We start from the raw sequence: 26,819 nt of genomic DNA on the forward strand, positions 1-26,819 counted from the left end.
CTTGAGTTACCTGCGAATAGAGATGGGCAAACTAGGGCTTTCTAAAACAATGGAAAGTCTGAAGCAGTTGTGCCGGAATTGTGTTGATGTTTCGAAACAAGCTGACATCCAATCTGACAAGTACTGGCAACTTCCACCATAGTCACACCTTTATAATGCTTTTCTGTGAAATGCTGTTTCATAGAACAACATTGCATAGTTCTAAACAATGATGCATATCATAACAGTTTTCAATAGTTGTGTTTAACACAAAGTGACCTTGTGGGTCTTTAAAGGCGCCTGTAAATAAAATGTATTATTATCATTATTATTATGATTATTATTATTTTGGAGAAATCCCCCATAAAACAAAATAAGATAAACTTTGTGAGGCTCTTTTAAATATTTGTTCCCCAAAGCACAACAAATATTTAAACTACATTAGAAAAATAATATTAAGAAAATGCTGCTATGTTTATTGTGATAAAGACATAGATTTTGTGGGAATGCTGCCTGCTTTGTAGGTAAAGTGTAGACTCCAAAAATAACTCACCAACAACCCACTCTTCTACTAGCTTAGCACACAAGGAGTGAGGTAGCACATCTACATTTGCTCCTCCTTAACGACATAATTTATTTACAGAACATTGAGCACGTCACAGGTGGAGTCATGAAAGCTTATTCAATTCCAGTAAATTATAGACTTTATGGGATGTTCCGGTTTTGCATGTGAGTAAAATGACCCCGTATGAGAACACTACATCTGTAAGGACCAGTAGAAGTTTGCTTTTTTTCTGCAAGTCTTCCATCACAGGCCTATCACTGACACAATCAACAACAACACCAAAACAACCCTCATGTTATTGTGGAAACTGACCTGTTGGGGCATTAACCCATGATATCTTGTGGTTTCTGACACCAGGTAACTAGGAGAAAATCCTTATGTGCTGCTGAGGGAAAAGACTAATCGACAAGCTTTTTGTTATTGTTTGTTCTAATTTGTCTAGCCTACATGCTAATCTAATCACTCTAGATAAAACAGCTGAACTGAGCTTCTTTGTTTGCAGTGATGTTTTACCAGATTAAACCAGAAAACATTCTTAGATGATGATCTCTATCATATTATTTTACTGGTAAATACGTGAAATAACACTTTTTTCATTTTAAGCTTTAAGCTGGGTCTAGCTTTGGATTTACAAGTCCAAGTGTGGAGTGTCTTTCGGTTTCAGTTTTACACGTATTGCATTTGCAGCCATTCTGCCATCAGACACCCCGAGCTTCTTTCATCATTTGCACATTTTAATGTAACATACTTCTATGTCTATAGTGCTTTTCCAGCCTTTTTTACCACTTAAAGAGCTGTAGACTACAAGCTAGGTTTATTTATGCATTTTATTTGATACACTTTAAGCACTTTATCCATTTCAAATCTATAATCATCATGTTAGGTTATAACATGCATGTCTTTGGAAGGAAGCTGGAATACCTGGAGAAATCCTTGTAGGCACAGGGAACACACACAAATTTTAAAGATTCAGACCAGGAATCCTGTAGTTGTGACTCAGCAGTTCTAAATAGTAGTGGGTGGATCAGCTTTGATACCAAAGGTGGTATTGGTACTGGATAATTAGCGTCATAGAATCAATACTTTACTTTGTTTCTCTCATCTTAGTTCAGTAGTTCTTTCATCCTTTAAGTTACTCTGTGTCTGTACAGACACTCTACCCCCTCCTCCATGCTCTGTTGTGTGTAGTTGTCCTGCAGTGTCAGCTTTTGCCTTAGCAGCACTGAGGAGCAGCAATACTGCAGTGAGTATGAAAGTGCAGCATTGTGTAGTAGTACATGACAGGTGTAAATGAAAACACTGCAAATAGTGATGTATGTTGAAAGGAAATTTTCCACTGTTGCAACACCATTGCCACAGTAGTATTAAAGACAAGAAAGATCATGAAAAAGAGAACTTTGTGAGCAAAAGAAATGAAGAGAGGAGGAAGTTAAAATGCATATAAATTATTATGTGTGCCTATGCCAAGAGGCACACATATTACTATTCCTCGGATTTATTATGTGTGCCTATGCCAAGAGGCACACATATTACTATTCGTCGGATTTATTATTATTATTATTATTCTTCAGTTTCCGCCTGAAATTTTGCAGCGAAACTCGCCCCGCAGTTTTGAGACAAGCTTCATATATGTTACCTCATTTTGTGCGGCTATTAATATTTTAGTGAAAATTTTCCCGCGCTTCTCTGCCAAACAGTTTTGAAAATAGGGTTACATATGTTAGATCATTTTGTGCGGCTGGAGCTGGACTAGTATGGTATACACTTTTGGTGTTTATGACTTTTATAGTTTTTGAAATATTTAGATTTTAGTGCAAATTTAGGCCAATTTCCATAGAAACAGACTTTATTTGTGGTGGGTTGGCTCTCTCTAGTGGTATACCGGGAGTAGTACGGCTGAAAATCTGTATGCTTGTTACAAAACTCCATATCCCATAATTCATAGCACCCCTCTGCCGAGTTAAACAATGGCGGACACCACTTCGTTTTATATGTCTTTTATTCGTGTTTCTAGGTCACAAAATACACTTTTAAGATATTTTCAGGCGAGAATATAGGTGTGTAAACTTCAAATATCTGCTCGTTTTATCAAGACATCCCATATTAGCGACAATTCTCTTAAGTGTTGCTGATAGCCGGCTAGCTAGCTAGCGCCGCTAGCTTAGCTAGCTAGCGCCCCTTCGTGAAAAACCACCCAGGCTTGGCTGATAGTGAGGTGGCTAAAATTTGTTTAATCGCCTGATCGCTCGGCAAGGGTCTGTGTCTTAGCTGGACTTATTTTTCGTTTATATGGGCCGATGATGCTGGTCGATGTGGAAAAAATAACTGAGTTGTTTGGTGGTGGAGCTACAACAGAGGGCAGCTATCCACCGATGTGTGACAGAAAGGACATGCCGCAAACGAGACATACAAGGCGGTGAGGCTACCGCCGATCGTCCGGTGTTTGCTAACGCGGAGGTCAATCGTGGATCAGGAAAGCGAAGGCAGGAGCATGAGGTGAACTGAATTTCAGGTAAGAAGTTATGACCTGCACTCTATTTGGGTCAGATATAAACTGAGTTTAGGTGTAGTTTATTTAGCAACAGTTCTCTTACGTGTTCCTGATAGCCGGCTGGCTAGCTAGCTAGCGCCGCTAGCTTAGCTAGCTAGCACGGCTAGCGACCGACCGTGAAAAACCACCCAGGCTTGGCTGATAGTGAGGTGGCTAAAATTTGTTTAATCGCCCGATCGCTCGGCAAGGGTCTGTGTCTTAGCTGGACTTGTTTTTCGTTTATATGGGCCGATGATGCTGGTCGATGTGGAAAAAATAACTGAGTTGTTTGGTGGTGGAGCTACAACAGAGGGCAGCTATCCACCGGTGTGTGACAGAAAGGACATGCCATGAGCAGAGACGAGACATACAAGGCGGTGAGGCTACCACCGATCGACCGGTGTTTGCTAACGCGGAGGTCAATCGTGGATCAGGGAAAGCGAAGGCAGGGCGTGAGGTGAACTGAATTTCAGGTAAGAAGTTATGACCTGCACTCTATTTGGGTCAGATATAAACCGAGTTTAGGTGTAGTTTATTTTCGTTGTGCTGACTTTTTCAATCACTTACAATAACTCGTACTGCGTGCTAGCTAGCACTACGGAGTTTGTATACAGCTGTGTGCGCGCTAAGTTACCGATGTTACCGATGTTGAACTTTATGACAGCCTCCCCTGTCATTCTCTCGCCTGTTGAAACTTCAGTCATGAAACTGATCAATGATCGGCTTTTCTCTTTTGTTTGTTTATCGCGCTAAACAACAGCAGCACGTTTAAGCTTGATCAGCTGTTGTTAGAATTCTTTTGATTTTAATTTCTAGTATCAGCTGATGTTTGCTGGAGCATGAAGATGAATCAGGAGAGATGTCCTTACTGAATCATCAGAGCTGAACTGGTGATGGAGAAACAGGTTTACCCTTAGGTGACATGAATGAGTTGAAGGAAGTTATGAACTGTTTCTGACAGACAAATATACACCAAGCTCCTTTTTTTGTGTAGCTGACAGCTGGTAACTGTGCAGGGGCGGATCTAGCAAAGCTTTTGCCAGGGGCCAGGTAGGGCATTAACAGAGAAAGGTGGACACAAAGATATACTTTTCTTTCTTACTCTCATATAAAATATTTAGCTTTTATTAAATAGTTATCTGAATCTTACAACCAAAGTTTGTATAATAATACACAAGATTGGCTGTAGACCATTGTTCATCATTCAGAACACTGTGTAAAAATAACAAAAAACAAAAAGTGAATGCATGTGTGAAAAGTGGTCCATAATGTAATGCTTCAAAGCGTGTTCATGCAAACATTGTCGGGTCTGCCGTGGTACAATGGGACTTCTGCTCATGAACCTGTGTGCACAGCGTCTGCAAATCGGCGCTGTAATGAAGTAACTTCATCTTTACACAAAACTGTAAGCTGTCATCTGTGAAGCGTGAGCGGTGTTTGTTTTTACCATAGTTCATGGTGGAGAATGGCTGCTCTTCTGAGTTTTGCTCTCTGTAGCCGTATGAATGGCAACTACAGTGATTAGCAGCGGCATAGGCACACATAAAATTTCTTCTGAAATTTTCGCTTTCTAGTCTATAAATTAGCATAGCTATAATTAGGCTGAGCTGCATCTGCCACTTTTGCTTGTTAAAACCCTGCAAAAGAAAAATGGTTTGTGAATAGCTAGTAGATGAAAATCTTAAACATTATTTATTATTCCATTACCCGCCAAGCAAACAAATTGACAGATAAGAAGCTATTCACAAAGTTCTTGGCTTTGTTAACAGGAGTACCTAAAATACCTAAAACAGGAGGAACCTAAATACTAAAAATACCCTTAACAGTCCTGAACGTGTGGATTACCACGGTGATTTGTCAGCATTTGTAAGCTTTAACTAAAGGTTAAACTAAAAGTCAGTTCTTTTTTTTTTCTTTTCTTTTTGGTCAGATTGTGTTATGAAAACATTTCAAATTACAAATTACAGATGCTGATTGGCTGTCAGTGGTGCTGTGTAAGCTGTAAAACAGTCAACCAGTACTTGTAGTAGTGCCTAACCTGTTTGAGCATTATGCAGAAACAACACTTCAGCCCTCTACAACTAAGGCTTAGTGCATATCCTAGTGCATAAATTTTTTTACTCAGCAACAGTATTTCCCAGAAATGTCACAATTTTCTCCATATTTCTGGTCAAAGGTTATATGACTTGCACACTGCTCATTTTAACTTTCTCAGTAACTATATTACATGGGCTCAGCTTCCTAAAGTTGAAGTTGAGTGAACATTAACACTTCCTGTTTGTTTCTTGTAAGAAAAGTGTTAATGTTTTTGGTCTGCAGGCCTTGGAAAGCATTTCCTTTTAACTCACAATTACTTTTCAGAACTTTTTCTTTTTTTCTTTTTAAATAAAGCAGTCATTGTTCTCTACTCATACTTTTTTCTTTAGAGAGCATTAGGTTTTTTTTCCCTCTGTGATTTTTAAACATGAGTTATGTGTTAGAAAGTGTAGTTTCTTTTGACTCATCCCTTACTCCCAGAAGAACTTAACTCAAGCTGCTAAGGCTTTTGCACAGAGAGGCAGTGGTAGTGTTCAGGAAAAGGTCACAGTAAAACCCTGAAATAGCACATGAAATTGTAGCCCCTCACTTACCATATGTCTGAGAGGTGTCTGATTTCTATCAGGGCTGCGTGGCTCTGTTTTGAGCAGAAGAGTTATACTAATGTTTATTGTGCACATCATGAAGAGCACACATGGTATGACAGATGAGGTCAGCTTAGTTTGGATTCTAAAGTATAAAAGCGGTTTTGTTTGTGCAGTGGTGATGCATCTTGGACTTATTAGGTACACTGTTAAGTCAGCCAAAGAAACCCCTTGGACCCTGTTCAAGAGGGTGAAGTCTTCTAATGGAAATAACTTTTAGGCCTCAGTGAATCATTTCTTAACAAGCCTCACAGTTCAGCCTTGAAAAGAAGTTTAACTTCTCGGATTCGCTTAGGTATTTTGATGAAATTACATTGTAAAATGCAAAAACAGTGAAGTAAAAAATGTTAAAAGAGATTCCAGTGATTTGAAAATAGTACACAGAAAGCTTTCTCTGAGGAGTGTCTGGCCTCTCCCTTAGAGATAGGATGAAGCGTTCAATCATTTAAGAATGGCTCTGACCCAAGACAATTTGAAGAGATTATATTTCTTACGGGTGGCATGGGAACGCCTTGGTGTTCCCTCAGATACACTAAAGCAGGTGATTGGGGAAAGGGAAGTCTGGGTTTTTCTGTGTAGGAAGCTGCCCTGGAAGAGGATAAATGGACTGATGGATTTGTTCACCAGCACTGTGTTAGGACATGTGGGAACAAGGGAAATCAAGTGTGGTGCTGAGCAGAATAGCAAAACAAAAATGTGGAGTTTAAGTATGTGCTTCTTGATTAAATCGTTTTCTTTCATGTCCTATTTCTCTTGAAAAGGCCCTTTGCTTGCTCACCTACTTGCTAGTGGAGCCACAGGCTACAATGCCAAATAATACTTGCCTGTATTGTGCTTCACAGCGTTGTCAAAAGACATAATGTATCTCTTTGTGATAATGTTTATGATGCACCTGAGCCTGATGAGGACCCAGAAAATCCTCCTGTAATCCCTCCCAGTAACGGACTGACTAGGGAGATGCAACTGTTCAAAATTACTTTTGAGTGTTTTGTTCAACTAATCAAGTTGGTCCTATAAATTCAGCATTTAATTAATAAGGGCATGAAACCATGAGCTCAAAAGGAGCCAGGGACCCAGGCACTACTGGTCGGTGTCAGGAACCGTTATGATGTATTTGTAGGACTGAGTCACAATAGGCTGGGGTGATAGGAGGACAGCAGAGTAAGTTAAATTCAGATGGAAGAAGGCCAAGTCAAGAAGGGACCATGCTGAAGCCCAAAACATCCAAACTGGTAACAAACCTTACAAGAGCACAGACTACAGAGACATGGTCCTTAACATTATTGGATGTGCAAACTGACAAGCTCTGCATGGGATTCAAGGTGCTGTAAGGGATGCTGAGCCCACAAATGTAGAGAAAACTGATCCAGTTCTTTCTAATGAAGAGGACACACTCGTTCTTGTTGTTGTGGACAGGGGATCACCTCTAGTAGAACCAGCAGCTACTGCATCAGAAGGTATCAAATAAGGCTTAAAGAAGTCTTTGTCAAAGACAGATAATGATGATGATGATTATGTTACATAGTGCCAGGGCAGTGTATGGTTCCTGGTCCCCGCTTCGATCTCCACACCTGCTCATCATCACTCACCTGCTGCTCATCATTCATGATTGCTCCTGCCATTATTTAATGCCACACTGGAGTGCTGTTTTTCACTGGATTGTTGTACTTACCTCGGGTAGTGTAGCTCCAGTTCTCTTTGTGAATCATATCGTATCTCATTGTGTTTCCTGGTTTTCCTAACGAACGTTTCTATTCTCTGTACTGCCCCTCCAGGATCTGTTTCCTGTTTTCTGTGGACCCATTTTGGTTGAGAGTGAGTGTGAGTGAGTCACAGACTGTGTGAAAAGGAGTGTCCTGGACCTGCCCCTGGATTTGCGTCTGAGTGCTGCCTGACCATCCATGACAACATAGTCTTTGAAATTATGTAACTTTTATTATTTAAAGGACACCTTCAAAATGTCAATTGTTTATATTTATTAGTTGTTGAGTCAGTGGACTGAATGTTACAAAGAAAGTTACCACCATAGCTCTTCTTTGTAACACTTGAAATAAACACACTTAAAAGTACTGTGTTCAAGTTCAAGTTCAAGTTCAAATTTATTTCTATAGCACTATTAAAACAACAGGTGTTGACCAAAGTACTGTACAATAAAATGGACAAGGCAATAAACATAAAAAACAGAATAGTGTTTTAGAAGAGAATAAAATCATATAAAAAAGAGAATAAAATCATAAAAAGATAATAAAATCATTAAAAAGAATAATAGTAACAAACTCATGATGAATCAAAAGCCAGAGAATAAAAATGGGTCTTTAGACGACTTTTAAAAGTATCCAATGTTGGGGAGGATCTGATATGCAAAGGCAATGTATTCCAGAGTTTGGGGGCAGTGAAGCGAGATCGATCAACTGCAGATCAGACAACAAACGACGGAGGCTCCAGAAAAGTGCAATCGAACGATGAGTTTTATTAACACCGGAGAACAACCATCAGCATATGGCCTGTTTTGCTCTGACAAAAATACACTGGGTTCTGGTTTTATAGCATAGAGGATCACACCCCCACATACACGTCAATACAGGTCAAAAATACATGGTGTACAGTCATTGTTTACAGACAAGGGTACATCTTGTACATCTCTAATAACTATAAACAGACATATAACTTCTCTTTTTGATAACACCTTCCTTTTAAGGTAATAAACTTCAAGCTTCAGGGTCTCTAAGGGCTAATAATGGACCCTCGTCATCAATCACTAAGTAGACAGAATTGGCGCAGGTCTCAAATAAGAAGCAGAAGACACTTGGGCCTTCGCTCAGGCCTGCTACTAGATTTATGTGTATTGTAAGCATGCATGCAATTAACCTGCTATGTTCTCATCTTCCCTCAACATGTATCACCTGGACACTCTCACCAGTGAAGCTTAAAACCCTCTTGGATAGAACATCAACTCTAAACAAGCACAGATATGCAATGTGTATAAAATGATCATAACTACACCTGTAAATAGAAAGGTCAATGTGATGACAAACATATTCAATGCAATATGAACCCTGTAAACAATATTACTGTTAAAATAATACTCTAAAACATGTTATTAATACATTCATCATAAGGCAGATTATATGATAGCAATAAAAGAATCTCTAAATCCCAACAGCAGTCACAGCAAATGCCCGGTCTCCTCTGTGTTTTAATCTGGACCTAGGGATAACCAAAAGCATTTGGTCCGCAGACCTCAAGGATCTTGGGGGAGAATACCAGGTTAGGAGATCAGCAAGATATGTAGGGGCTAGTCCATGCAACGACTTAAAAACAAGTGTTAAGTAGGGCTGGGCCATATCATACCGTTCACGGTAATACCGGTGTAATTTTGGGCAACGATAGGAAAATGAAATATCGCGATAGAATATGGGTAAAACGCGCATGCGCAGTGCCTATGTTTACATACGCACATGGCAACGACGCAGAATGAGAAGAGCGAAAGTGAATCGTTAAATGAAACGGATGAACCAGAATTGGTTTGTAAAAATGCTGCAACTTCAGTGGTGTGGAACTGGTTTAGCTTTCGTCCGTCAGATACACAACAAAACACTATTTTTGGTAGCGCATGCTAGCGGGCCGTCGTTATTACCGTGTTGTTTGGAAAATACGGCACACTTAAAATCAATCCTTTGATTTTTCTGAAAATCGACAGCGCCCCTTATAATCCCGTGTGCCTTATGTATGAATTCTGGTTGTGTTTACTGACCTCGAAACGATTTTATGTGGTACACGGCGCTCGAAAATCTGTCAAATGTTTTAGTACGACTTTGCTAAGCTATGAACCCGCACCGCTTGATGGATTGTCGGAGCATTACGGCTATCGTAGGCAGGAGCCTCGCGGAGTGATACGTACTGTGCTTCAACATAATATTACCTATTGTGTGTATGTATAACCTCTTTTTAAGTTTTGTGGATATTATACATGGTTATGCTGAGGATATGTCGGCCAGTTTCCACTGGAAATGCCTTTTGGTTAAACTGTCTGCAAGGAATTTGCAGTGTTACATTTTTATATAACTTTAATGCACATAAAAAACAGCTGCTTGTTTAAGTGAAAATACATTGATGGGGTTTTTTGCACTAATAAAGTTGTGGAGTTGTAGAGTATTTTGTCTAGTGTCAATTATATCGTCAGTTATATCGTTATCGCAAATTTTCAAATGTATATCGTGATAAATATTTTTGGTCGTATCGCCCTGCTCTAGTGTTAAGATCTTAAAGTCAATTCGAAAGCTGACTGGCAGCCGGTGTAGTAATGCAAGTATAGGAGATATATGATCTCGCTTGCGTGTGCCAGTTAGGAGCCGTGCTGCGGCGTTTCTAACTAGCTGCAGTTGGCCAATTGATGAAGAGGTGACACCAGAGTAGAGACTATTACAGAAGTCGAGGCAAGGTGAGATGAAGGCATGGATCGCTTTCTCAAAATTTCTGAAACAGAGAAAGGGCTTAACTTTTGTAATTAGGCGAAGATGAAAGAAACTGGTTTTGACTACATTGTTTATCTGTTTATCAAATGTTAAACTGCTGTCAAAAATCACCCCTAAATTTCTTGCAAATGGTTTTTTATAATTTTCTAAGGGGACAAGGTCATAATGGTCAGAAGGACCAAAGACAATGACCTCAGTTTCTGTTCATTTAGATTTAGAAAATTTAGAGCCATCCATGCCTTGACATCTTCTAGACCAGGGGTCGGCAACCCGCGGCTCCGGAGCCGCATGCGGCTCTTTAGTCCTTATAGTGCGGCTCCGCGTGGTTTGGGAAAATAAATTAGAAGTATTTAGCTGAAGTGTATTTTATTTATGTTAGTTCTTTTAAACTTGTAGTTGTAAATTGGAAGATTATTGTGATATTGAAATATAAATATAAAATTATATTCTATTATTTTTTCCTCGCTCAATACAAGCGTCACACTCGCTGGAAGCCGGTATTCCCTTGAAACACCATGCATTTATCGAGACTTTCAACCCCGGGTAGGCCAATTATGGATCTTCGGATCCACATTATGTCAGCAGCTCCACCGTGAACTATGTTAAAGACAAACACTGCTCACGCCTCACAGGCGACAGATGACAGCTTACAGTCCTGCGTAAACTGACTTCGCGACAGCACCGATTAGCAGACGCCAGCGCAGAGGTTCAGGAGCAGAAGTCCCATTGTAAACATACCACGGCAGACCCGACGATGTTTGCATGAGCGCGCTTTTCACACGCGGTTGCTGCACGCATACAGCCGGCTGTAACCGCAGCTCACAGCCCGACACACACCACCAACACAACAGCACAGATAGCGCAGACTTTAAGGTGGCGAGGTGTGATTGCGGGTGTCGCTCAGGTGCGTCCGCCTTCCCTGCAGCGGCGCTGCAGACCACGCCCCCGCCGCACGCATTAACCAGGTAAAATACATATTTAGGCAGAATTTGGCAAATATCTATTTTTCATTTTTCAGCAGCATAGAGCTTTTTTACCAATTATTTTTTAAAAGTCAGGTCAAGGCTCCAAAAGCCCAAAGGCGATATAAGGGAGGCGGCTCACAACAGTTTTTGTTTGCTACATGGATCATTTTAGTTCAGCTGGGTGTCTTTGCTTTTGTTATATTTCTTTAAGAGTTCAAAATGTGTTGATTACATAAATAAAATGTAATTTTCTCTGTAGCACTTCATGGATTTCATAAGCAGCACACCTTAGTTGTTCACACAAAGGTAAAAAACAATATATACAGTGTTATCTTCATTTTAGATGTCAAAAAGTATTTGCGGCTCCCAGTGATTTCTTTTGCGTGGAAACCGGGTCCAAGTGGCTCTTTGGGTGTAAAAGGTTGCAGACCCCTGTTCTAGACAATCAAACAGTCCCTTCAGAAGATTCACAGATTTTCATTTTAGTGGAAGGTAAATCTGAGAATCATCTGCGTAACAGTGAAACGAAATTGCATATTTTTTAAAAATAGATCCCAACTGGAGCATATAAATTGAAAAAAGGACTGGACCAAGGATAGAGTCCTGGGGGACCCCGCAAAAAAGGGTCGTCTTTGGAGACAATTTATCTCTGAGTCTAACAGAGAAAGTACGATTAGATAAGTAGGATTTAAACCATTCCAAAGCAAGCCCTTTAATTCTGGCACATTGTTCCAGTCGAGAGATAAGAATCCTGTAATCTACTGTGTCAAAAGCAGCACTGAGGTCCAATAATATTAAAATAGCAGAATCTCCCGAGTCGGTAAAAGTTAAGAGGTCATTAGAAACTTTTAAAAGAGCGGTTTCAGTGCTGTGGTGCATTTTAAAACCAGATTGGAATAGTTCACCAATGTCGTGTTGGTCTAAAAAGGTCTGGAGTTGCAGAAGGACAATTTTCTCCACAACGTTTGACAAAAAGGACAATTTAGAGATTGGGCGGTAATTTGATAGAACTGTTGAGTCCAGATTCTGCTTTTTAAGGATAGGTTTCACCACAGCATGTTTAAAAGCAGTGGGAGGATTAAGAACTGAGTTTATAATACCAAATAAAATCCAATGTTTATGACAGTTGTTGGACACGATCTTGGAAAAGTATTTTGTTTTAGCTGCTCTTACAGCTTTCTGGTAACTTGACAGGGATTCTCCAAGTGCCCCAAACGACACTTGGAGACGGTCCTTTTTCCACTTTCTTTCCACTTTTCTACATGCCCATCTGCGTTCCCTGGTGTCATTACCATGGTTGGGTTTTAGCTTTCAGATACCTAGTGGTGCAAGGAGCAATGGAATCCAGTATTTCCAGACAAGCTGAGTTGAACAGGGAAAGCAGACTATCAGTGTTCAAATGAGTGGTACTGTTAGTAGGTAATGCCTGATTTAGATTTTTGTAGGAACGGGCGAAGCGATCTGCTGTATTTGAATTGATCGTACGAGATCGGAGTTTGGGCACAACAGATCTACCAGGCTGACCTAAAAAGGGAAACTCAAATAGGACAGGCATGTGGTCTGAAAAATTTATGTTACAGATTTCAGTGTCAATGGGCCATAAGAGAGTACGAGATCCAGGGTATGACCGAGTTCGTGAGTTGGGCCTTTGACTGACTGAACAAGATTAAATGAGTCTATAAGGTTTAAAAAATCATTGGTCAGCGGGGTATTTAAACAGCAAACATGAATATTAAAATCCCCTACGATTAAAACACTGTCGTACTTTGGTAGAATACCTGCCAAGAATTCAGAAAAGTCTTGTATAAAGTTCTTATTATATTTAGGAGGTCGATACACCAGCTCACATAGCACCGGAGTGGACAAGTGGATTTCAAATAACTGGAGTTCAAAACTTCCATAAGCGTCCACTGTTAACTGCCGACAATTAAAGCGTTTTTTATAAACAGTGGCTAATCCTCCGCCTCGACCAGACGTTCGGGGCGAGTTGAGGTAGTTGCAGTCAGGGGGGACAAGTTCAGAGAACGGGCTCAACTCACCCAAGTTCAGCCAAGTTTCGGTCACCAGGAGAAAGTCCAAATTCTGAGTGGTGAAAAAAATCATTCAAAATGAAGGTTTTGTTGGCTAGCGATCTAGCGTTAACCAGGGCCAGTTTAGCTAGGGCGGAATTCCCCGCTGGCCGGGATGATCGGCATAGGGGGCGAAGGTTTTGATAATCCACTCCCGCTCTGCGAAGATGACGGATGCCGAGGGCGCTGGATATTAAGATGTGGAGTCACCGGTATAATCCAACGGGGAGCCGAATCCAGGGAGCGCCAGGACATAAACCATTTGTTGTCCGGGGCGAGGTTCTTAAGAAGAATACGAGGATTAGTCACCGGGAATATCGGCGTGAATGCCGCCACACAACTTTTTGAGTTTGACCAGTATTCCGGCTCATTTCCCTCGCCTTCTGTGGTGTTTCTTCCTGAGGGGAAGGGAAGGCTAGGTGGATAACGGCGGAGAAACAAAGGTACGGTTTCTACCACAGGTGGAACACGGAAATCCTCACATCCTGGGGGCTTTCGGTACTGCTCCTCGACAGTGGCACGGATATTTAAAAGCGATTTGAAGTCGTAGACCCGAAGAATAGTGGCAGTATTAAAGAAAACAGATATTAACAGAGCTAGTAGAAACAGTACAGGTAGCAGCTGACAGCTGGCCGAACACACACAGGGGCCATCTTGCCACCTATAGTCCCATCACCGATTACTGTTCTACCTCTTCTCTGTAATATTTGAAAAATGTTTCAGTATTTTAAACTTAAATTATTCCATATGCATCATGACAAAGTGGGTAAGATCTGTGGTAATTCTTAAAAGTCTGTACCTGGATGCCTGGATCAAAGTCATCCTATCTGGATCCTTTCTTTTCTTTTTTGAATAATGAGGACAAAAGTGAGCTGGATTATGTGATCCATTGAAAACCAAGGAAAAACCAAAAGCAGATGATTTTTATCTGTATTATACCTTTTAAACAACTGGGCCCTGAGGATTAGGATAGGACACCAGTCCTTTTAGGCATTCCAGGTCACTGACTGGAGCACCAGTACAGAAGAAGAGTTGAAAAAGGCTTTGCTGTATAGTGTTCCAGGAAATGAAGTTATTCATGCCAGTCAGTTCACACTGAAAAAATGGGAATTGGCAGGCTTTTGAATTTGCACAAATGAATTTAGTTAATGCTACACAAGCCTTTCATGTTTATCTTATTTACATGATTGAATAAAGTACCATTTACTTGATTATAAACAATACTGAGACTACTCATTTTTCTTGCATTGATTTAAAGTGACTAAATTAGAATACTAAAACCATTGTAATCATGTTTGACCACAACCGGAAATGATGCAATATATTCAAAGACAACAACTAAATATGATTGGATAATAAGACCTAGAGTCTTATCCAATAAGACAACAACATAATTTAAGGAGAGCGCAATTGACCGCCAGATTCTGGAAGACTGTTTAGCCACATGCAACCTTTGCCACTGAGTCAGGCATACTGAGAAGGTAAGTAATTTAAATACATTTGTTTTAGTTGGGTACGTTTTCACAGAATTGTTGTAGTGCATGCTATATGAAAAGTAATCTGTAATGCATCTACATGTTGTTTTTACAGTGCTAGCTGAAGTTGGTATTAGCTTCGTGGCTAAAGCTGAAAAATAGTAACAAATTGCACATAGTCGGGAGAAAGCAGCTGTTGTCGGTCAGATATGGAATTTATTTCTGTGACAGAGAGGACTGGCGTTTTTGATGGCTTAGCAAGTTAAAACGTCACTGAGAGAGTGCAATAGTGTTTGTGTTACTCGTGCTAGTTATGGCTACATTGGCTAATTAGTCAGGCTGTAACCGTCAGAGTTTAAGAAGCTGGGAGCGCCACAGTGCCATACCTTAATTCTTGCTGCTGACACGCACTCAAGTTATAATAAGGATCCTGCCACCTTAGACGTGGGTTTAAGAACCTGTGCCCATAAATGCCAAATCATTTTTCCATTTAGTCATTGTTTTAGGTGAAGTGTCACTTACTTGACTATTCTATTGGTCAAGCCGAAATAATACAGCAGATATCTACAAGGAGATAAGTTTATTAAGTGATGTATTGTGAATTTTCCAACATTGTCCTAACAAAAATTAGGACCCTTTTTTCCCCCTTTTTTTTTCTACTTTGTGTGGAACATATGTGAGCTGCTTCTCAAAACATTATGTATAAATGAGAGAAAGATCGGTACTCTTCTGGACTGGAATACCTTTTTTCAATTAAAATTAATGTTTTTTGTGATGGTGGAATTTTTACCTTTATGATCACAGAAGTCAAAACATAAGATGATGATAGCTTACCATCTAAACTCCCCATCTCTTGGCAAGTCTGAATTAGAGGTCTCAGCTGTATCAGCTTTTCTAGTGGATTTGCTTAAAGAGGAGATAGCTTAAGTCATTAGGTACATATTCCCTGACATTCTAGAGGTCAACCTTGCACAGTGTGTGACATTAAAGGGCATAACTTATAGAAAGGGAATGGTACTGTCCCACAGGGCAGCAGGTGGATTGCCAGAATACTGAAAAACCATATCTGCCTTGTACCACAGCATATTCTACATTGTCAGAGAGCTTGGTGGCTGGTACAAAGAGCACGACAGAGCTTTTGAGCTCAGCCCAGTATCCACAAGAATATTCACTCTCGTTTCAATCTGTTAACTCCTTGATACTTATCCATTGGTTGACTATAAGATTGGATCAGTCCACATTGTGACTTTAAAAAGGCATATAGAAATAAAAGGTGTTCAGATAAGTGTAATAGGTTCAGTCGCATGTATTTCATTAGATAAGTTTTTTTTTTATGTCTGATCTTTATAACTTTGACTATTGGGTATGGATAGCTGTATGTCTGATATGTAATTCTTTTTTGCCTACAGAGTCCTATGGGGAGTCCTATGGTCCTAAAGACTGTCTTGGCTGACGGAACCTGTCGAAGGCTCACTCTCTAATGGGCGCCCGAATCAACTGAGGATCTCATCGTTGAAGTCAAGAGACAGTGTGGTCTTCAGGGCAGTTTCAGACTTCAGTTTATGGATTCCTTGTTTGGGAATGAGTTTCTTAACCTTACCTCGGTTTCAGAAGTAGCAGACAAAGGGACTCTTAAAGCTATTGACATGGACATAAAAGAGTAACAGAGTTGGTGAAACTCAAGATGGAAGAGACTTTTTCATACAGAAGACATGAAGTTGTTCGTGATGCACCAATGGTGGAGGCTGCCTGCTCTATTTGATTTCCATGAGGTAAGGTTTGCCTCATACACGGTGTTCTTTGCGGTATTAGCCTAAAATGGTTAAGGCACAGTTGTTATTTGACAGCCCATTTCTTCAGCATGAGTGATTGCAGCCTTCTTCCAGGTATTAAACCTTTGAAGCTCATTCCTCTGTGCTCATGTTTTCAGATCAACGCTGAGTTTAAGAGAATTGCCACCATCCCCCCTCAAAGTTCCTGGCTCAGCTGGATTTCCACTTGGACAACCTGGTGAAGTTGGTCAACAGAAGAGGAGAGCTTGGACTAATACTGGAAAGAATTGTGGCACAAATGGATAATGTAAGTGATAAAGCCTCAACACTCACTTAATATGATCCTCTTTGGATGAACTTTATAATTGTGGAAGATTTCAGATGTTTTCCCATGATAAATTCTCTCATTTTGTATTTTTACATCTGCTTGTTTTTTTTAACCTTCACTTTGTCAACTTATTATTAATTGCCAGTAAACCTATTATTAATTTGTGTGCCTTTACTTTAAAAACATTCATGTAAAGTACACTATTAAAACTTAAATCAAGGACAAGAGCTGAATGAAGATGCTAATTACATACATTTCATTTCAGTGTGAAGATGTTGATGCTGGACGTGAGTGTGTCAAGGGAGTGTGTATCTACATGGGTGAAGACCCTGGCATGCTTATCCGGGAGTATGTGGTATGTACTTGTCTTTTTCTTTCTTTTTTCGGACTTTCCACAGTGTGTCATATTACTTGCTTGGCATGAAATGACTAACATGGCTTCTTTTTTACAGGGCATGGAAGAACGTGCCATCAATGAGACTGTTGAAGACACCACTGTTCGAACTTATCTTCTTAAAGAGCAAGCTTCAGCAGAAGAACAAGAGTTGTCCTTGCAGGCATCAGGGTGGCGAAGAATTTGGATAATGTAGCATTTGCTGTGATAATGCTATTTGGACTCATGTATGCATTAAACCTTGCCTACCCTGCTGACCTCCGCTACACCTTTGACGTTTTCCAGAAGGTTTTCATGGAACTGGATGGAGCTAAACTCTCTAAAGTTCTTGCTTTTAAAAACCATCTGTTTCATTGAGAAGTCAAAGACAGCACTTCTGCAATTCTTTGCAGTTTTTCATTTTGTGTTCAGTAACGTTATACTGCTTATGTTTTTATTGCTTTCCCCTCATGTGACTGCAATGCAGGAAGATTTTTCCTTTTGGTATCATGTTGTAAGAAATTTTTACTGACGATTTTTAGCAATATGATCTGAGTCAACCTTAATGTCCTGCTTACATGTTTAAAAGGAAGATTAAGATTCATGTAGGTGTTTGGTATTAGTTATGTAACAATATCATTTAAGGCTCAACTTAGTTGAAATCTTGTACAGGTAAATACTTGTACAGAAGCTGAAACTGTTGTCAAATAATACACAAGTTATATTTGTGTAAATCTGTTTATTCATAAAAGCATGTTGCTTTTTCAGGTCTTAATTTAGTTTAAATTTTCAATTGTGTAATTAATACAAATGTTATATGTAAGAGATGACAGGATCATCTATAAGCACTTTTGCTGCTAAGGTCAGTTTTTTGTGAAATATTTGCAAATGTTTTAAATTTTTCTTTTAGTTATTTCTGCAGGCTATCTTTAAAAATGTGTTAACAAGTTTATATGGATGTGATTTTGGGGTTGTTCATGGCAGCTTGCTGCTTTCACTGCTGTTACAGTTTAATAAAGGTGAATTGTTCAGCAGCACTCAGTCTTTGCCTTTTTTGTCAATAATGATCAGTTAATATTTCAATTGAAAAAATTAAGTAGGATTTAAAGCCATAATTTGTGTTGCAGGAACATAATTGCAATGTGTTTACATTACACAATATCATTGCGTACCACTGGCAATCAAAAATAAGTTGGTGTTAAACATTAAAATATATTGACATTATGCAATGCATTGATATTATGTTAACAAATAAATAGTATGTACATCAAACATGATTTTTTAAAGTAATCTGATGTAAATAAAATACTTTGATTTGACAAGCATTAATTACTTGAGGGAAAGTGGAAAATTAAGTCAGTCATACTTATTCATATTATGTGGGACCGATGTACACAATAAAATCAAGTAAATCGAAAGAACTTTTTTTTTCAGTGCAGTTAGTCAGTCAGTCAACCAGTTGAAGTTGGTTTGTGAGCAAGTAAAACTTGATTTATGGAATGTAGATCTTAGGTTTAGACCTTAATTATACACAGACACCATCAAAAATTAATGCCTAAGTCTGTACCTGGACCTAATTGTAACCCTTACGTAGAGCTGGGCGATATAAGATTTTTTCATATCACGATATGTTTTTTTCATTTCTGGCGATAACGATATATATCACGATATAAGCCAAATAACTACATTTGTAAGATTAAAATGTGCCGTTGCTCACAAGTAAAATGTGAAATAATTAGCAGCTTGTTTTAATTTAAATATTTATTTCCCATAATAAGTTCAACAGGGTAGATGTACTTAAGGAACATGAGACTTCAGTTTCAGATAAATAAAGGCAAATATTGCAAACTACACAAAAGGCAGCCGCTAAAGCGTTTAAGTTTCAAAATAAAACAAACAAAACAGACCACTAAATTGTCAATTCCACTTAGAAACAAAATTTTAATTCTAAAAATAAATCTTAGTTTGTTTTACAGAAGAACAGACAAAATTGACTAACTTTTGTCAATATCAAATAAACTGAGAACTAAAAGGAAATTCTCAATCTCTCCTTGTTGTATAGCTTAGCTTTTCAAACAGTTTTAACAGTTACTTTAGTCTGACAAAAGCCAAATGACGAATTAGCGCTTTCAGTCAGAGATTGAGCATGCACCGCTTTATTGTATTTCCAGACTTGCTTTCGGCACAATTTACAGTGCGCGCTACTCTGTTTTTTGTCAGAATTGAAATAGCCGAAATACCTTCACACTACGGAACTTTTGTGGCCTTTCCGTTCGACAATCTCTCCGGTGTTGGAACCATCATCGGTTTTTTCTTCGGTAACATTCGCTCACGCTCTCGGTTGATTTTTCTCTAGTCGGCACACTCATTTCCTTCATTACCTGGGCAGCCCGGCTGGCTGCTTCCCAAACAAATACACATGTGCGCCTTGGCACTTGTGCTGCACGTAACAAGTCACGTGACGTGACGCTGCGGCTGTGATTGGTTCGGCCCTGCGCTACTTAATTTGGATTGGCTGTTCTTTTTTTTTTTAAGAGGACAAGAGAGATGAGGCCTATCGCAATAGTTTAATTTTTCTATCGAGAAAAAGTTATTTCGCAATACATATCGTTATCGTTCTATCGCCCAGCTCTACCCTTACGCTAAAACCACATTTTGAGCTTCAAAAATCCCTTCAAACTTGTGGGGACATGCATTTTGTCCCCATAAGTGACTGTTGGTCCCCGCTAGTAGAAACAGTACAGGTAGCAGCTGACAGCTGGCCGAACACACACAGGGGCCATCTTGCCACCTATAGTCCCATCAGTGATTACTGTTCTACCTCTTCTCTGTAATATTTGAAAAATGTTTCAGTATTTTAAACTTAAATTATTCCATATGCATCATGACAAAGTGGGTAAGATCTGTGGTAATTCTTAAAAGTCTGTACCTGGATGCCTGGATCAAAGTCATCCTATCTGGATCCTTTCTTTTCTTTTTTTTGAATAATGAGGACAAAAGTGAGCTGGATTATGTGATCCATTGAAAACCAAGGAAAACCAAAAGCAGATGATTTTTATCTGTATTATACCTTTTAAACAACTGGGCCCTGAGGATTAGGATAGGACACCAGTCCTTTTAGGCATTCCAGGTCACTGACTGGAGCACCAGTACAGAAGAAGAGGAAATGAAGTTATTCATGCCAGTCTGTTCAGTTAGTCAGTCAGTCAACCAGTTGAAGTTGGTTTGTGAGCAAGTAAAACTTGATTTATGGAATGTAGATCTTAGGTTTAGACCTTAATTATACACAGACACCATCAAAAATTAATGCCTAAGTCTGTACCTGGACCTAATTGTAACCCTTACGCTAAAACCACATTTTGAGCTTCAAAAATCCCTTCAAACTTGTGGGGACATGCATTTTGTCCCCATAAGTGACTGTTGGTCCCCGCTAGTAGAAACAGTACAGGTAGCAGCTGACAGCTGGCCGAACACACACAGGGGCCATCTTGCCACCTATAGTCCCATCAGTGATTACTGTTCTACCTCTTCTCTGTAATATTTGAAAAATGTTTCAGTATTTTAAACTTAAATTATTCCATATGCATCATGACAAAGTGGGTAAGATCTGTGGTAATTCTTAAAAGTCTGTACCTGGATGCCTGGATCAAAGTCATCCTATCTGGATCCTTTCTTTTCTTTTTTTGAATAATGAGGACAAAAGTGAGCTGGATTATGTGATCCATTGAAAACCAAGGAAAAACCAAAAGCAGATGATTTTTATCTGTATTATACCTTTTAAACAACTGGGCCCTGAGGATTAGGATAGGACACCAGTCCTTTTAGGCATTCCAGGTCACTGACTGGAGCACCAGTACAGAAGAAGAGGAAATGAAGTTATTCATGCCAGTCTGTTCAGTTAGTCAGTCAGTCAACCAGTTGAAGTTGGTTTGTGAGCAAGTAAAACTTGATTTATGGAATGTAGATCTTAGGTTTAGACCTTAATTATACACAGACACCATCAAAAATTAATGCCTAAGTCTGTACCTGGACCTAATTGTAACCCTTACGCTAAAACCACATTTTGAGCTTCAAAAATCCCTTCAAACTTGTGGGGACATGCATTTTGTCCCCATAAGTGACTGTTGGTCCCCACAAGTATATTGGCATGCCAAATTTATGTCCTCACAAAGATGTCTAAACATGTACATGCACACACACACGCACGTACGCACGCACGCACGCACGTACGCACGCACGCACACACTAGCTAATGAACCAAACAGAATAACATAATCTGCAAAAAGGAAAGATAAAATCCTGGAGCCACTAAACTGGAGACCCTCCACCTGGCTACATCTGGCTACATCTGGCTACATCTAGATATTCTGTTTATAAAACCTATGAACAGAGTCAGTGACCTAGGGCAGCCCTGGCAGAGTCCAGCATTAACCAGAAAACATGTCTGACTAACTTACAGGGACCAAATTGCCTGTGACAACGGGCCAGACACCCCATGCCATCCACAGTATACCCACAGGAACCCGGTAAAACTACTTCTCCATGTCCACAAGACACATGTAGACTTTGGGCAGGTTGAGCAAACTCCCACACACTCTTGAACATCTTTGAGAGGATAAAGCCCTGGCCCATTGTTCCATGACCAGGTCAAAAACTTTCCCGGAATGAGAAGTGTAATACACCTATGGTTACAGTACACCCTCTCCACACCCAAGTCACCGCCCCAGACCTCCAGGCAACTTTGCAGAGACAGGTCAGTTAGGACAACCCTACAACATCCAGAGCCTTCAGGAAGTCCACCCCAGGGTCCCTGCCACTATGCAGTCAGTGTCCTCACTCTCAGTGACAGACGAGCCATCCCCCTGATCTCCAGAGTCATTATAGAAGGTGTGATTATAGGATCGAGGAGATAATCAAATCCGCATTTGACGTCAGGAGCATCCCACCACCACTGTAAACAAGAAAGTCCTGGGTTCATATCCAGGCTACAGTTTTTCGTTGTGGACACATGCACACATGTTCTCCCTGTGCATATGTGCGTCCTAGTTTCCTCCTACAGTCCAAAAACATGCATAGGCTGAGGTGAGGTTAACTGGTGACCCTAATGTGGTCATGCATGGATGAATGGATGGGCTGATGCTTGAATAGATTCCTTTTGGGGTTTTTTCTTTTTGTTTGTTTGTTTGTTTTTTAAAAAGGCTAATAAAACTAATAAAACTAGTAAACATATAACATACATAATTTCCTTAGGGATTAATCAAGTATTCTGATTCTGATTCTGATTAATCTTTTGTTTAATATGTTTCTGTTTTGAGGTTTTGACTCCAGTTTACACAATAAGAAGGCCATATTAGAAGTTCACACGGTGCACAAAACTCTTTGGTGAAGTGAAACTCTAGGATTTATTAGTGGAAAATATTTGCTCATGCAATCTATGAAAGCAGTTACTAAAGGTGTGGTTGTGTAAAAGCATGCGTAAAGCAGCTTAGTGAAGCAATAAATAAGAGCAGATGTTGAACACAGTTCTGCCCACAAGTCACAAAGAAGTTATTTTCCTAGACTTATGACAATGACAAGAAAGACATAGTAGCAGTAGACATAATAGTGATTCAAAGGTGTAATTTTGTCAGAGTACATTACAAGCCTACTGTAGACAGTAGGTTTCTAGTAGATTTCAAATTAAAGGGCTATTTAAGAGGTCAGTAAGTTGACTTTAGTTGCAATTGAAAGGTTATTTGTCACAGTAAAAAAACGTCCCATTTTCAAAACATAGGTAAATTAATTTTCTTTTTGAAATTTTGATTGTCTTGCAGCAAAAATCTTTATATCATTGTGGAGGAGGACAAAAGTACCACATTAAAGTGAAAAGTATCACAATAAGGGGCAAACTCACTGAGAATTATCTCTACTCTGCACTTCTCAGTAGTGCGGAACATTTAAGCTTATTGTTTTTGTCATAAGGGCTGCAAATTTACTTTTTTGGTTCATTCACATGTATAGATGCAGAAGGCTGTTTTCAGTGACTAAATCTTTGTAAACCCCCCAGTACAACACCTCCCCAGTATCAAACAGCAGACATACACAGTGAGGCCTTTGCAAATGAACATTGACTGGAATCACTTATTGCTAAGCTTGTCATGTTAATCGCCAGCTCAGTGTTTATATTACTGGATTCTACTAGAGTAGCTTTGCACGATTAACAGCTAAAATAATCCTTGTTTATTTCACGTACTGGTCTTTGATGCAGCCTGCCATTTCATCCTTTGTCTGAAACAAGCTGTTTTAGTTTCCTTCCCTTGCCCAAGCAAATGTATTCTTATTAATATTTATTTATTATCCACTCTTCATCACAAGGATGATTAAACATATAAGCATTACTCATTATTATGTCCTCATTAATGTCACACTGTATTGTCTCCATTCAGAAATTGTGCAACTAGAAACATTACCTTGATTTTGTTCACAGGACTGAATACTGGACAGAAAATAGTTTATATAGTCTTTCAGGGTGACACCTTAATTTTACAGGCCATAATCAAAATGCAGAGTTGTTGACTCTTCACTGAGGTGTCCTTTGTCATCTGCGTCTTACTTTAGTGCCTACAGGACCTGATCCAGGCATACAGCCAGAGAAGACATCTGCCTATACGCTAGGTTAGTCACAGGCATCGCTCTAAGAGCTGCACTTCCCTAAAGGAAGCATGAGAATCACCTTACACAGGGAACAGGTGGGGGATTAGAGGAGATTTGATCCACTGAGTATTTAAGGTATTTCTCGTTGTTCATTTTATGGTTTTGAACCCCCTATGAATTTATTTGAAATCATTTTCACACTGTTTTTACTTATACACATCTGTACATATTAACTTTAGGACAGTAAACCTTAAAAAGAAAATGGCTCACCAGTGTTCAAAGGGTACCTATTCTGCACATTTCCAGTTACACATATTTATTCTTGAACTTAAGTTTTGAATGATTGTGAAACAGTTTTTGTCTCTTACTGGCCCTTGTTGAGCAAAATAGAAGCTTTATGCAGCAGGAAGGTGGGGCTTCTGGGCTAACAGCCATAACTGTGTGCCAGGCATTACCATATTAAGGATACCTCCTCTTTCTGACATTGTAATGAGCCAAAGAAAACGGTCTAAAAGAGAACATTAAGAGAAGCCTGAAGTTTCTGGCTAACATAGATTACTTATTGGTAAAGTTTGGTATTGACAGAACAGCACAAGAAGGCAACATGATTGAAGCCGACTCTCACACTTCTGATTTCATTTTATGAGTTCTTTTAATCTATTTTAACTTAAAAAAAATAATAAATTCTACAGAAGACCAGTGCTCATATTAAATCATTTTTTGACTCATAATTACACTCACAGTGAGTCTCAGTTTGGTTTCACTGGTCCCTTAATGTGACGTGCCTTTGGTAAATGGACTGATTCTTATATAGTGCTTTTCTACTCTCCCAGAGTACTCAAAGCGCTGTATACAACATGCCTCATTCACCCATTCACTTCTAAACTCAAGTGCAACTAATAAACATTCACACTCCGATGAACGCATCGGGTTAGCGTTTTGCCTAAGGATATTTGGCATGCAGACTGGGGGAGCCAGTCTGCATGCCAAAGGAATCGAACCACCAACCTTCCAATCAGTAGCTGATCTGCTCTACCACCTGAGCCACAGCCGCACCTTTGCATTTGAATCATTTATTCAGGCAAAAAGCAGACATTTTTTTTCAGTTGTAGTTGTTTAGATTAAACTTTGAGGCCTTAAATAGTGTTGTACATATTCACTATAGCACTTTAAAACTATTTATCTTGGCTTTAGTAGTGAGAGTTTGCTGTTTGTCTTGATAGGCTTTAGTCATCTCACCTCCCAAAAAAGAAACGTGTAGAGTTGCTTTAATGTGTTTTTTATAGACCCACCACCCACACGTTTGATGAGCTAGTTCAGGAGTAGCAAAAGAATAAACTGTGCATATTTGGAAACTCGTTTCAACACATCTGGCTCAGACTAGGCCCACTATATAGGATCAGTTTTCTGAACAGTGGTCAGTGCACTAATTGACATTATAAGAGCAATTTATAATGTCTTATGTTTTATAATGTGGTAGAATGTGTAGAATGTGTTTAATTAATGATTTCAGTCAAACAAAATGCCAATGATCTTGTTACTCATACCAGGAGGCTCCTTTTTCTGTTAAGCTCTCTATTTTTGTTATTCAAAACACCAGTCTCTAGGGTTTAAGAATTTCAATTCCTGCTTAAAGGGAAAGGTAAAAAAACAGAGTTTTGAATTTGTTTTTCCTCCTTTTTAACACACTTTGAAACATGGTTTTGTAATGTTAGCTGCTCACTATTAAAAGATATGGTATTCCTGTGAGACGTGCGTAGAGAACAAACAGAACAGTCACGTAGTTCTAAATATTCCAGTAATTTTCTTTTCACTTCAGAGTTTCTACTTTCTGATCATATATGTGGCTACTTCATCATGTTGCTGACATCTAGAGATGCATGCTTGTTCTGATTGTAATTGCAAGGACATTAAATAATCCAATGGTGTTTCATAGGTTTGGGATTCACTGTTAGAAGTTTGGATTGTGGTGCGTGAATGATATGAAATAGAATATGAGCGCTGTTTCTGCAATTCATCAGTTTAGTTTATATGCTATACTTTTGATTCCATTATTAAAAAGTAAATTCCACAATGTAAAAACAAAATAAAGAAAACAAAGTTTTTCTCAAGAATCCTTGAAGATTTTCAGGGTCAGAAATGTCGGACTCCAAAAGCATTTTAGTGATGACCTCTCTAGAGAATGAAAAAAAATACTGAGCAATATATTTTGGTATTCAGAGAATGATCTGTGGGCTTCAGTGAATCTGGTATTTTTATTTTATTTTGTTTGAGTCACATTTAGGCTTTCAGAAAATATTTTACAGTAAAATGTTCAAAAATTGAAAGGTTGTAGCAATTGGTGTCAGAATAGGATCTAGCATAGTGAAAGCGCTTTAGAGCAGAGGCAACATTTGAATAAATGGTGTAACACAGTGATCACATGTCAACTTTAATGTGAAGGGGACTAAACCTCCATGGGGAAGCACTCCTGACATACCTTTGTTGAGACTTGTAGGGAATTCCTGAAATACCAGTTAGTTATATCGTTAGCTGTTAGGTTGTGTAGCAACAATGATTTTTATCTTAAAACTAATCTACCAGCTTCCCATGAAGAAACTATTAGTAGCTACAGTTGTATGGAACAAGAGGATGAACTAAGAGGAAGCAGAACCTCGTAGCAGACTTTATGAGCTCACCACAATCAAAAATAGGAACAGAAACAAACACCAGCTCCTCTCATTTCCCCTTTTCACACATTTTGCCTTGCGATTGCACTAAAAAAAATAGTTTTCACCATCATGAACATAAAACAATTTTGAGCAAAATTAAACAAAAATATATAAAATCAAATCTTTATTTATTCAAATATTTAATATTTAAAGAAAAATGAGGCTGATATAAACAGAAACCAATCAAAACTATTTCATTTGACTGCTTCAATTACTTAAAGTCAGCACTTTGGGCAAGTATGCTTTGATTTGAGCTTTCTTTT

At 39.1% G+C, this 26,819-nt stretch overlaps 2 long non-coding RNA genes across 2 annotated transcripts; both read left to right on the forward strand.

The window, feature by feature from the left end:
* Positions 1-6,711: 6,711 nt before the first annotated feature.
* LOC120441293 lies at positions 6,712-8,355 on the forward strand. The gene is made up of 3 exons (XR_005613965.1): positions 6,712-7,212; positions 7,281-7,432; positions 7,531-8,355. It is a non-coding gene; the product is annotated as an uncharacterized LOC120441293 (long non-coding RNA).
* Positions 8,356-16,393: 8,038 nt separating this feature from the next.
* LOC120440976 lies at positions 16,394-18,246 on the forward strand. Its single transcript, XR_005613684.1, has 4 exons — positions 16,394-16,511; positions 16,670-16,818; positions 17,105-17,194; positions 17,292-18,246. It is a non-coding gene; the product is annotated as an uncharacterized LOC120440976 (long non-coding RNA).
* The last annotated feature ends 8,573 nt before the right edge of the window (positions 18,247-26,819 follow it).

This window comes from Oreochromis aureus, linkage group 7, assembly GCF_013358895.1.
Source record: "Oreochromis aureus strain Israel breed Guangdong linkage group 7, ZZ_aureus, whole genome shotgun sequence".
Taxonomy (NCBI): domain Eukaryota; kingdom Metazoa; phylum Chordata; class Actinopteri; order Cichliformes; family Cichlidae; genus Oreochromis; species Oreochromis aureus.